This window comes from Halichoerus grypus, chromosome 8 (assembly GCF_964656455.1).
Source record: "Halichoerus grypus chromosome 8, mHalGry1.hap1.1, whole genome shotgun sequence".
Taxonomy (NCBI): Eukaryota; Metazoa; Chordata; class Mammalia; order Carnivora; family Phocidae; genus Halichoerus; species Halichoerus grypus.
In genome coordinates, this window is record NC_135719.1 from 32,842,744 (window position 1) to 32,855,891 (window position 13,148).

At 33.2% G+C, this 13,148-nt stretch overlaps 1 pseudogene; it reads left to right on the top strand.

Annotated features, from left to right (window-relative positions):
• The first annotated feature begins 11,633 nt into the window (after positions 1-11,633).
• Positions 11,634-11,744, top strand: LOC118530707 (U6 spliceosomal RNA; annotated as a pseudogene).
• The last annotated feature ends 1,404 nt before the right edge of the window (positions 11,745-13,148 follow it).

The following is a 13,148-nucleotide window of genomic DNA, read 5'->3' on the forward strand; positions in this document are numbered from 1 at the left end:
TGGAGAGACAGTTCTTGGCAGGCTACTACCCCAAGGGCATTGCACACACAACAGACTAAAATACACCTCCAGCATTTCTGTGAAAGAGGCCTACTTGCTGGTCCTGGAGTTTTGGCCTTAGGGGCAGGCTTCAGGTTTGGCACACATCTAGGCATTACACAGGTGATCTCAGGAAATGTAGGCTGAGGATGCCACCTTTGCATTCTCTCTCTGCCTCACTACAGCTCACTGTTATCTCCAAAAAGGAGCTGGTACTCATCTGGAGGCCCATTTTTTGTGGCTGCCACTCAGTGGACACATCCAGATTGCCTGGTTCTGGAGTCTAATGGGAATTATACTTGTGGTCCCATAGGACTGCATATACTTGCATTCTTTAAAAGCTGCTGCCTGAGGTTTGGGCTTCCAGTCAGCCTGAATCTAGGTGCTGACTGAGATCTTCCCTTTTCAGACACCAACTGGTCTTGGTACACCTGAACTACTCAGAGATATTAAAAATGAAATAGGCTGCTTGGACAAGCACAGGGTTTTAGAGACAACAAAGAGCTAAGGCAGGGTTGAATAAGAAGTTTCATCTCCTACATAAGGCTAACACTTCAAGACTGGGAGGCATGGTTGTTTCATCTAATGCATAAAAACCAACACAGAGAGCCATGCAAAATGAAGAAATAGAAGAATATGTTACAAATGAAAGAACAAGATAAAACCTCAGGAAAAAAAATAGAAATGGAGATAAAGAGATCAATGTAATGGTCACAAAAATGCTTACTGAACTCAGGAGAGGAATAGATGAACACAGCAAGGATTTCAACAAAGAGATAGAAAATATAAGAAAGTTCCAAACAGAAGCCACATTACTGAGGAGTACAGTAACTGAAATTAAAAAAAAAAAAAAAGCACACTAGGGGGATTCAACAGCAGACTAAATAAAGCAGAGAAAAGAATCAGTGAACCAAAGACAAGGACTCACCCAATCAGAGTAGCAAGAAAAAAAATAGAAAAAAAGGACAGCTTAAGAGTTTTATGGGACATTAAGTGTACGAATTATAGGGATATGAGAAGTAGAAGAGAGAAAGGGGCAAAAACATATTTGAAGAAATAATGGCTGAAAATTTGCCTGATAAGGAGAAAGAAACAGACAACCTGATCCAGAAATCCCAGAGAGTTCCAAATAAGGTGACTCCAAGGATACCCACACCAAGACATTTGATAATTATTTTTGCCAAAAGTTAAAAACGAGACAATCTTAAAAGAAGCAAGAGGAAAAAAAAAACGTTTTATGTACAAGGGAACCCAAATCAGACTATCAGCAAATTTTTAAGCAGAAACTTTACAAGCCAGAAGGGAGTGACATGATATGTTCAAAGTCCTGAAGAAAAAAAAAATTCCAACCAGAAGAGTTTATTATACCCAGAAGAGTTATCACTCAGAATTGGAGGAGAAATAGTTTTCCAGATAAGCAAAAGCTAAAGAAGTTCATCACCACTAAACCAGATTTACAAGAAAAGTTAAAGGACCAGTTTTAAAGCTGAAAAGAAAGGGCACTAATTATCAACAAGAAAACATATGAAAATATAAATTGCACTTGTAAAGGTAAATATAGTAAAGGTAGTGGATTAACCACTTATATAGCTAGTATGAAGATTAAAAGACAAAAGTAGTAAAAATAACTGTAACTGTAATAATTAGTTAAGGGATACTCACAAGTTAAAAATAAGTAAAATGTAACATCAAAAATGTAAAACATGGAGCAGGATGAGGAAAAATGTAGGGCTTTAGAATGAATTCACATTTAAGTTGTTATCAGTTTAAAACAGACTGTTATAAATATAAGTTATTTTATGTAAGCTTCATGGTAACCATCAAGCAAAAACTTAGAGTAGATACACAAAAAATAATGAGGAAGGAATCTAAACGTACCACTAAAGAAAGTCATTTAAACACAAAGGAAGAGATCAAGAGAAGAAAGGAACAGAGGAACTGTAAAACAGCCTAAAAACAATAAGCGAAGTGGCAATAAATATATACCTACCAATAATTATCTTAAATTTAAATGGACTAAATTCTCCAGTCAAAAGACACAGGGAGGCTGAATAGATAAAACACAAAGAAACAAACAAACAAAAAACCCAAGACCCATCTTTATGCTGCCTACAAGAGACACATTTGAGATGTAAGGACATACACAGACTAAAATGGAAGGTATAGAAAGAGATATTACATGTAAATGGAAACAAAAAGAAAGCTGGGATAGCTATACCTATATCAGACAAAATCAACCTTAAAACATTCTGTGATAGACAAAAAAAGGCTATTCTAATGGTAAAAGGCTATTCATAATGATAAAGAATTCAATCCATAGATGATATAACATTTGTAAATATTTATGCACCCAAAAAGGGAGCACCTAAATATATAAAGTAAATACAAACATACCTAAAGGAAGAAAATGACAGCAATCCAATAATAGCTGGGGACTTTAACATATCACTTACATCAATGGATAGATCATACAGACATAAGGAAACATTGGCTTTAAACAACAGGTTAGACCAGATGGACTTAACAGATATTTATAGAACATCCCATCCAGAAGCAACAGAATACACATTCTTCTCAAATGCATATGGAACATTCTCCAGGACAGATTATGTGTTAGGCAAAAAACCAAGTCTTAACAAATTTAAGACTGAAATCACATCAAGCATCTTTTCTAACCACAATGGTATGAAACTGGAAGCCAATTACAAGAAGAAAACTGGAAAATTCACACATACGAGGAGACTAAACAATATACTACTGAACAACTAATGGGTCAAAGAAATCAAAAAAGAAATAAAATATTACCTCGAGACAAATGAAAATGAATATACAGCATACCAAAATTTTAGGGACACAGAAAAAGCAATTTTAAGAAGGAAGTTCAGAGCCATAGATACCTATGTTAAGAAACAAGAAAAATCTCAAATAAACAATCCAACTACACCTAAAGGCACAACAACAACAACAGCAACTACAAAAAAAAATGCATTCCAAAGTTAGTAGAAGAAAGGAAATAACAAAGATCAAAGCAGATTAAAGAAATAGAGACTAAAAAGACAATAGAAAAGATCAATAAAACCAGAGTTAGTTCTTTAAGAAGATAAACCAAATTGACAAAACTTCAGCTACAGTCACCAAGAAAAAAAAGAGAGATGGCTCAAATAAATGAAATCAGAAATGAAAGCAGAGACTTTACAACTCATACCACAGAAATGCAAAGAATCATAAGAGACTACTATGAACAATTAATTATACACCAAATTGGAAAACCTAGAAGAAATTGATAAATGTCAAAAAAACATACAACCTTCCAAGACTGAATCATGAAGAAATAAAATACTAAAACAGACCCATTACTAGTAAGGATATTGGATCTTAATAATAATAGTCCAGGACCAAACAGCTTCACTTGATTTCTACCAAACATTCAAAGAAGAGTTAATGCCAATCTTTCTTAAACTATTCCAAAGAATAGAAGAGGAAGGAACACATCCAAACTTATTTTTGAGGCCAGCATTACCCTGATGCCAAAACCAGAAAGGTCACAAAAAAGGAAAACTACAGTTCAATATCCCTGATGAATATAGGTGAAAAAAATCCTCAACAAAATATTAACAAATCAAATTTAACAATACATTAAAAGGATCATACGCCATGATTAAGTAGATTCATTCCAAACTTGCAAGGATGGATCAAAATCTACAAATCAATCAGTGTGATGCACCACATTAAGAAAATGAAGAATAAAAATCTTACAGTATCTAAAGCTGAAGAAATAGCATTTAACAAAATTCAACATTCATTTATGATAAAAACTCTCACCAGGGTGAATATAAAGAGAACACAACTAATGCAATACGCAACAATAAAAAGCTGAACCTTTTCCTCTATGATCAGGAACAAGACAAGGATGTCTACTCTCACCAATTTCATTCAACATAGTATTGGAAGTCCTAACCATAGCAAATAGGACAGAAAAATAAATAAAAGGCATCCAAATTAGAAAAGAAGTAAAATTCACTATTTGCAGATAACATAATACTATATGTAGGAAACCCTAAAAACTTTACAAAAAAAAAAAGTTAGAATTAATGAATAAATTCAGCAAAGTTACAGGACAAAAATCAATATAGAGAAATCAGTTGCATTTCTATACACTAATAATGAGCTATCAGAAAGAGAAGTTTGTTTTTTTTTTTTTTAAATCCCATCTACAATCACATCAAAAAGAACAAAATGCCCAGGAATAAATTTAAACAAGGAGATTAAAAACCTATATGCTGAAAACTATAGGACATTGATGAAAGTAATTGAAGACACAAATAAACGGAAAGATGTTCTATGCTTATGGATTGGAAGAATTAATATTGTTAAAATGTCCATACTATCCAAAGTAATCTTGAGTATAGATTCAGTGCAATCTCTATCAAAAGTCCAATGGCATTTTTCACAGAACTAAACGAAACAATTCTAAAATTTGTATGGAACCACAAAAGACTCTAAGTATCTTAAGCAATCTTGAAAAAGAAGAACAAAGCTGAAGGTATCACACACCCTGATTTCAAACTACATTATAAAGCTATGTATTCAAAGCAGTATGGTATTGGCATAAAAACAGACACATAGATTGGTGGAACAGAATAGACAACCCACAAATAAATCCATGCATCTGTGGTCAACTGACTTATGACAAAATATCCAAGAGTGAACAATGGGGAAAAGAGAGTTTTTTCAATAAATGGTCTTGGGGAAACTGGACAGCAATATGCAGAAGAATGAAACTGGAAAACTATGTTCATACACAAAAATTAACTCAAAATGGATTAAACAATTGAATGTAAGACCTGAAACCATAAAATTTCTAGAAGAAACAGGCAGTAAACTCGTTGACATTAGTCTTGGTTATGAATTTTGGGATTTATACAAAAACAAAGTCAATAAAAACAAAAATAAACAAGTGGATCCATATCAAATTAAAGGCTTCTTTACAACAAGGAAACCATCAACAAAATGAAAAGGTGACCCCCCAATTGGGAGAAGATATTTGCAAATCATATATCCAATAAGTGGATAATATCCAAAATATATAAAGAACTCATGCAACTCTGTAGCAAAAAAAACAAAAAAAAAAAACAAAACCAAATATTCTAGTTTAAAAATAGGTAGATGATCTGAACAGACATTTTTTCCCAGAGAAGACATACAGAAAGCCAATAGGTACATGGAAAGATGATCAACATCACTAATCATCAGAGAAATGCAAATCAAAACCACAATGAGATGTCACCTCATGCTTATTAGAATGGCTATTATCAAAAAGGCAAAATAACAAGTGTTGTTGAGGATATGGAGAAAAAAAGGAACCTTGTGCACTGTTGGTGAGAATGTAAATTGGTGCAGCCACTATGGACAACAGTATGGACTTCCTCAAAAAATTAAAAATAGAACAACCATAGGATCCAGCAATTCCACTTCTGGGTATTTATCTGAAGAAAACAAAAAGACTAACTCCAAAAGAGAGCTGCACCCTCATGTTCATTCCAGCATTATTTACAAGAGCCAAGATATGGAAGTAAACTAAGTGTCCATCAACAAATGAATGGATAAAGAAAATGTGGTTTATATATATACAGCAGAATATTATTTGGCCTTAAAAAAGAATGAAATCTTGCCATTTACAACAGGATGGATGAACATGGTAATGTATCTTCTCTTCCTTATGATTTTCTTAAAAACATTTTCTTTTCTCTAGCTTATATTATTATAAGAATACAGTATATAATACATATATCACACAAAATATGTGTTTATCAACCATCTACACTATCAGTAAGGCTTCCAGTCAACAGGCTATTAGTAGTTAAGTTTCAAGTAAACTTTGACTGCATAGAAGTTTAGCACCCCAACCCCTGTGCTGTTCAAGGGTCAACTGTCTTACTTTTTCTATGTACATTAATTAAACTTTCTAATCAAAAGACAGAAATAGAATAGATAGAATAGGTAGAATAGATAAAAACATGATACAACTATATGCTAGCTACAAGGGACTCATTTTAGATTCAAAGACACAAATAGGTTGAAAATGAAAGGATGGAAATAGACATTCTCTGCAAATAGTAACCAATAGAGAGCTGAGGTGGCTATATTGACATTAGAAAAAATATACTCTAAATTAAAAAAAAGGTTACATAAAACTAACAAGGTCACTATACATCAATACAAAGTTAAATACAAGAAGAAGATAAAATAATTATAAACATTTATGAACCTAATGACAAATCCTCAAAGTATAAAAAGAAAAATTGATAGTACTGTAAGGGGAAAAAAAGACAGTTCTTCAACAATAATTTGAGATTTCAATACCCACTTTTAATAACAGATGAAACTAAATGTTGGAAAGGAAACATTTTTTTTCCAAACCTTTAATATTCCTCTAGCTAGTCTAATAATTAAATTGACTAAATTAAATTGATTAAATTAAATTAAATGGGACAGATTAACAGGAGAAAAAAACAAAGTTTAATTACATACACACAGGGAACCAGCAATGAAATTGAGACCCAAAGAAATAACCAAGGCAGGTAGTCTTCATTCTTCCTAGACAAAGAGGTAATAAACTTGTGAGAAGTTGACAGGAAAAAAAAAAAAAAAAACATATATCTAGGAGCTTCAATTAGTAAGGAATTCTAAACAGAGTTTGGGCTGGGGTAGTAAATTACTAAAAAGTAACAAGGGTTGTTTATATAGCCTTCTTAGCTCTAATTTCCTATCTTTGGTGATAAGGATGTCCCTTTACCTCCTGGTACAGGGAAGGTATCTCTTTCACATGGGAGATTTATTTCCTGCTCTCTGGAGATTTTTTTTTATGTAACTTTTAATTCAAAATAATCAATATGCCAAAGTGGGACTTCTGGGGCAACCTGCCCTTGGCCCCTACATAGACAGCAGATAAGTAAGAAAATAGAGGACTTAACACAATAAAACAACTAAATCTAACAGCAATATACAGAACACTCTACCCAAAAAACAGATTGTCTCCTGTACATGGGGCATTCTCCAGGATAGACCACAAATCAAGTTAGGCCACAAATCAAGTCTCAATAGATTCTAAAAAGATAGATATCATAAAAAGTATCTTCTATGATCATAACTGGGTGAAATTAGAAATCAATAATAGAAGGAAAATTGGAAAAGTAAGATATGTGTGGAAATTAAACAACACACCTTAAAACAATCAATGGTTAAAAAATAAATCACAAGGAAATTTGAAAATATTTAGAGAAAAAATAAAATGGAAACCCAATATCTCTAAAAGTTATAGGATGCAATGAAAACAATACTGACATGAAAATTGATAGTCCTAAACACTTACTTTAAAAGAGAAGATCTCAAATCAACATGCTCATTTCACAGCTTAAGAAACTTGAAGAACAGACTACACCCAAAGCTAATAGAAGGAAAAATAAGTGAAATAGAAAACAGAAAAACAGAAAAAAATCAACACAACCAAAAGTTGACTCTTTGAAAAGATTAACAAATTTGATGAACTTTTAGTTAGACTGACTTTTAAAGAAGTAGAGAGAGGCAGAACTTAAATTACTAAAATCAGAAATGAAATGGAGACATTACTACCAATCTTAAAGAAATAAAAATGATTATAAGAGGGCACTATGAGCTATTGTATATCAACAATTGGGTAACTAAATGAAATTGTCAAATTCCTAGAAACACAAAATCTACTGGGACTGAATCACAAGAAATAGAAAATCTGAATAGATCTGTAACTAGTATGGAGATCAAATCAGAAATCAAAAACTTCTAAAAAAAAAAAAAAACTCAGGATCAGATGGCTACTCTGATAAATTCTAACATACACTTAAAGAATTAACAGCAATCCTTTCCAAGATGTTCCAAAAAGTTGAAGAGGAAGGAACACTTTCTAACTCATTTTGTGAGGCCAACTTTACCTTAATACCAAAACCAGATGAGATCCCTAAAAGAAAATAAACTATAGACCAATATCCCTTATGAATATTGATGCAAAAATTCTGAACAATATACTAACAAACCAAATTCAGGTGCATATGAAAAAGGATTATATACAATGACCAAGTGGGATTTATTCCTGGAATGCAAGGATGGTTGACATCAATCAATGCAGTACACTAAATTATCAGAATGCATAAAACAAAAACAAACAAAAACTTATTGGTCATATCAATTGATGTAGAAAAAGCATTTGACAAAACTCAACACCTTTTCATGATAAAAATACTCAACAAACTAAGAATAGAAAGAAACTACCTCAACAAAATAATGGTCATATATGAAAAACCCAGTTGCCCTCATGGATGGATAAAGAAAATGTGGTTTATATATATACAGCAGTGATGAAAGACTAAAACTGTTTTTCTAAGATTAGAAACAAAACAGTGATACTCACTTTTGCCCCTTCTTTTCAATATAGTATTGAAAATTATACCAGAGAAATTAGGAAATAAAAATAAACAAAAGTCATCTAATTGGAAAGGAAGAAGTAATATCATCTTGTATGAGAAACACTAAAGGTTACACACACACACACACACACACAGATAAATTGACAAAAAAAATTCAGCAGAGTTGCAGGACATAAAAATCAACACTTCAGGGCGCCTGGGTGGCTCAGTCGTTAAGCGTCTGCCTTTGGCTCAGGTTATGATCCCAGAGTCCTGGGATCGAGTCCCACATCGGGCTCCCTGCTCGGTGGGAAGCCTGCTTCTCCCTCTCCCACTCCCCCTGCTTGTGTTCCTGCTCTCATTGTCTCTGTCAAATAAATAAATAAAATCTTTAAAAAAAAATCTTTAAAAAAAATCAACACTTCAAAATCAGTTGCATTTCTATACACTAACAATGAAAAATCTGAAAAGGAAATTCTAAAAAATTCCATTTATAATCATAGCAAAACTAATAAAATACTTAAGAATTAACCTAACCAAGAATGTGAAAGACTCTACAATGAAAACTACAAAATATAGCTGAAAGAAATTACAGAAGACTTAAATCAATGGAAAAACGTTCTCTATTCAGTGATTGGAAGACTTAATATTGCTATGATGTCAATTCTACTCAAAGGGATATGCAGATTTAATGCAATCCTTATCAAAATCCCATTGCCATTATTTTGCAGAAATAGAAAAACATTTTCTCAAATTCACATGAATCTCAAGGAACACTGAATAGCTAAAACAATCTTGAAAAAGAAGAATGAAGTTGGAGGACTCACACTGATTTATGAACTTACTACAGAGCCACAGTAAACAAAATAGTGTGGTATAAGCATAAAAAAAAAAAAAAAAACTAAAAAGCCCAGAAATAAATCCTTGCATATATGATCAAATGACTTACCAAAGGGTGCCAAGGGTGATCTCACTGCCATTCAGTGAGAGACAAAAATAATCTTTTCCACAAACTGTATTTGGAAAACTGGACATTCACATGCAAACGAATGAATTTGAACCTTTACTGAACACCATATGCAAATATGAACTCAACATAGGTCAAAGATGTAAATGTAAGACCTAAAACTATCAAACTTGAAGAAAACAACATAGAGGAAAGCTTCATGACTTTGAATTTGACATTGATTACTTGGATATGACAACGAAAGCACAGGCAAGAGCAACAATAAATAGACAAATTAAATTTCATCAAAATTTAAAATTTTGTGCATCAAAGGGCGCTATCAACAGAGTAGAGAAGCAACATAAATAATGGGAGAAAATATTTTCAAATCATATATCTGGTAAGGGATTAATATCCAGAATATATTTAAAAAAAAATCTATCACTCAAAAATGAAAAAAAACAAAACAAAACAACCCATTTCAAAACTGGTCAAATCTGTATAGACATTTCTTGAAAGAAGGTATACAAATGGCCAATAAGCACATGATGTGATTCTCAACATCACTAATCATTAAATAAATGAAAATCAAAACAACAGTAGCTATTAAAAAAATCAAAAATAGAAAATAGGTATTGTTGGGGCACCTAGGTGGCTCAGTCGGTTAAGCATCTGCCTTCAGCTCAGGTCATGATCCCAGGGTCCTGGGATCGAGCCCCGCGTCGGGCTCCCCGCTCCGCAGGAAGCCTGCTTCTCCCTCTCTCATTTGCCCTCCTTGTGTTCCCTCTCTGGCTGTCTCTCTCTCTCTCTGTCAAATAAATAAAATCTTAAAAAAAAAAAAAAGAAAATAGGTATTGTTGAGGATGTGGAGAAATTGGAACTCTTGCTCTTAGGAATGCAGAATGCTGCAGTCATTGTGGAAAACAGTAGGCCGGCTCCTCAGAAAATTAAACATATAATTACCCTATGATCCAAAAATTCTACTTCTGGGTATACACAGAAAAGAATTGAAAGCAGGGGCTTAAACAGGTATTTGTATACCAATGTTCATAGCAACTTTATTCACAGTAGTTCAAAGGTGGAAACAATCCAAATGTCCATGGACAGATGAATGCATAAACAAATTTTGGCTGTATGTATACAATGGAATGTTATTTTGCCTTAAAAAGGAATGAAATACTAATTACATGCTACAACATGTATGAACCTTGGAAACATTATGATAAGTAAAACAAGGCAGACACAAAGGGAGAATTATTATATGATTCCACTGACATGAGGCAGACACAAAGGGAGAATTATTATATGATTCCACTGACATGAGGTACCTAGAACGGTCAAATCCTTTAGTGACAGGAAGTAGAGCAGTAGTTACCAGGAACTGGGGGTAGGGAGAGTTTTTTAACAGAGTTTCAGCTGGGGATGATGAAAAAGTTCTGGAGATGGATAGTGATGATTGTTGCACAACAACATGAGTGAACTTAATGCCACAGAATTGTACACTTAAACAGGGTTAAATGTAAATTTTATATTATGCATATTTTACCACAATTAAAAAAAAGATAATTCATTGTTAATGTAAAAGACAATTGAGTAACAATTAACCTATGCAGAAGTAATGTGTGACAACAACAGCAAATAGGACAGAAAAAAGAATAGAAGTATATTGTAAGATTCATATACCATACATGAAATGGTATAATGTTACTTAAAGGTAGACTATGTAATACTTTAAAGGTATCTATTTTAAACTCTTGAACAACTAGTAAAAACAAAATAAAGTAGATATAACTAACAAGCCAGTAATACAGGGAAAAATGAAATCAGAATAAAAAATTGTAAATCTTTTTAAAAACCTCAGTTGCTTCCATTTGCCAAGTAATATAAGTGAAGGGGTCAGGCTAAGTGTAAAAATAAATAGACTACACTGTTCTAAGAAGCCCATTCCCAATATAAGTGGAGCGGGGTAGGGTGAGAGGATGGGAATGTATGCTCATTATTGCTAAATCTACTTTCAATTTTTTTCTCTTTTAAGAAAAGCCAGAAATCTAGAGTATTTACCTACTCATTCCTTTGCTTACTTATTCATTTATTTATGTGAAACCTGGTTTTTAATTGTTGTCTCTGGTTTATTTTAAAACAATACTGGCTAATTAAGACATGGTCATAGTCTATATGTAGCCTTCCATGAGAGTTCTAATTTAAATAAGGTGACTGCTCGATTCGGCAACACATATACTAAAATTGGAATGGTACAGAGAAGATTAGCATGGCCCCTACCCAACGATGACACACAAATTCATGAAGTGTTCCATATTTAAAGATAAATAAATAAATAAATAAATAAATAAATAAATAAATAAATATAAATAAATGATGAATTAAAAATACAGAGTGTGCTTTCTATGAATGGATCGTTAATTACATAGCGCACCCTGTACCTTCTACCCTTGTTCCTACTCTTTCTTTTGCTTTTTCTGGTATTTTCTGTCCAAATACTTTTTCAGAGTCCAGATCAAGTGCCATCTCTCCCTCGGAATTTTCCTTCTTCTTCTAGTCAGACATGACTAACAATCAAGACTCTTTTGTTTCTGTTTGGGCAAAACACTTAAAAATCTGCTATGAATACCTGAGAATCAATTGGTTTATTATTCCATTAATGAAATAACTCAAACATTTATTAAATTCCTGCCATGGACTGGCACTGCAATGTTCTTACCTGCTTTTAGCCTGGATTTGCTTCCTCCCAACACTCTTTCTCTATACAGTTGCCAGCGTGAATCTCTTCTAGAATCATGTCTTTCCCCTGACCAACAAAACTATTCAGTAGCTCCTTCTTGTTTGCAGGAGGAAGTTAATTCCTTCTCCACATTTCCTGTCTTCTTGTACCTGGCCCTTGTATATCTGCTTCATCTTACCTTTTGCTTTTTTTACCCTGATTCTTCATAAATACAAAATTACCTACAGTCCCACAAAATTGCCTTATTCTATACAAGTAGGCTCTTGGTTTAGGACATCCTCCACTCAACTTGTCAAGTTCTGCTTCCTCATAGTGACACTGGTTCTGGGTTTTAGCCATTTCTACTACACCTACCCACATAAACAGAGCCTCCCTTCTTGGTCTCTGTTTTGGGTGGTACAGAGTGGGTGTTATTGGGGCAAGTGGTCCACCCATTGCCCAGTTTCCCCAAGTTCAGCTATTTTAGTCTCTCACACTGGAAACTAAATTCTTATTGAGACTGGTTAACCCCGAGGTTATGTGGAACTGGGGTGCCCTCTACTGCTTTCCAGAACTGTAACTATTTTGCTTTATGTCATTCAATAAAAGGGAAAATGCTAATGGAACAAATGGGAATTCAGCTGATAGACTGTTATTTCTCAGGGCAAACATTGAATTCTATATCAAAACAAACACTATTAAAATGGTAATAAATATTCTTTTAAGTATGAGTTTCTATATAATTTTGATATGTCACTATTTCACTATCCCCTCAGGCCCACCTAACCTAAGGCTCTGTTATATGTTCATAAAAATTAAGAAGAAAGACTGGGTTATCATTTCATCACGTGGAGGAGGTAAGTATCTAAGCCATATGCTTAAATACAATTTTAAAGATTAGATTTTATTTAAGATAATTTCCATATGTTCAATAATATGCACTGAAATTAAATTGATAGAAAACGTACCCAAAACATGGAAGTTTAAAATTAATTCATCAAAAGAA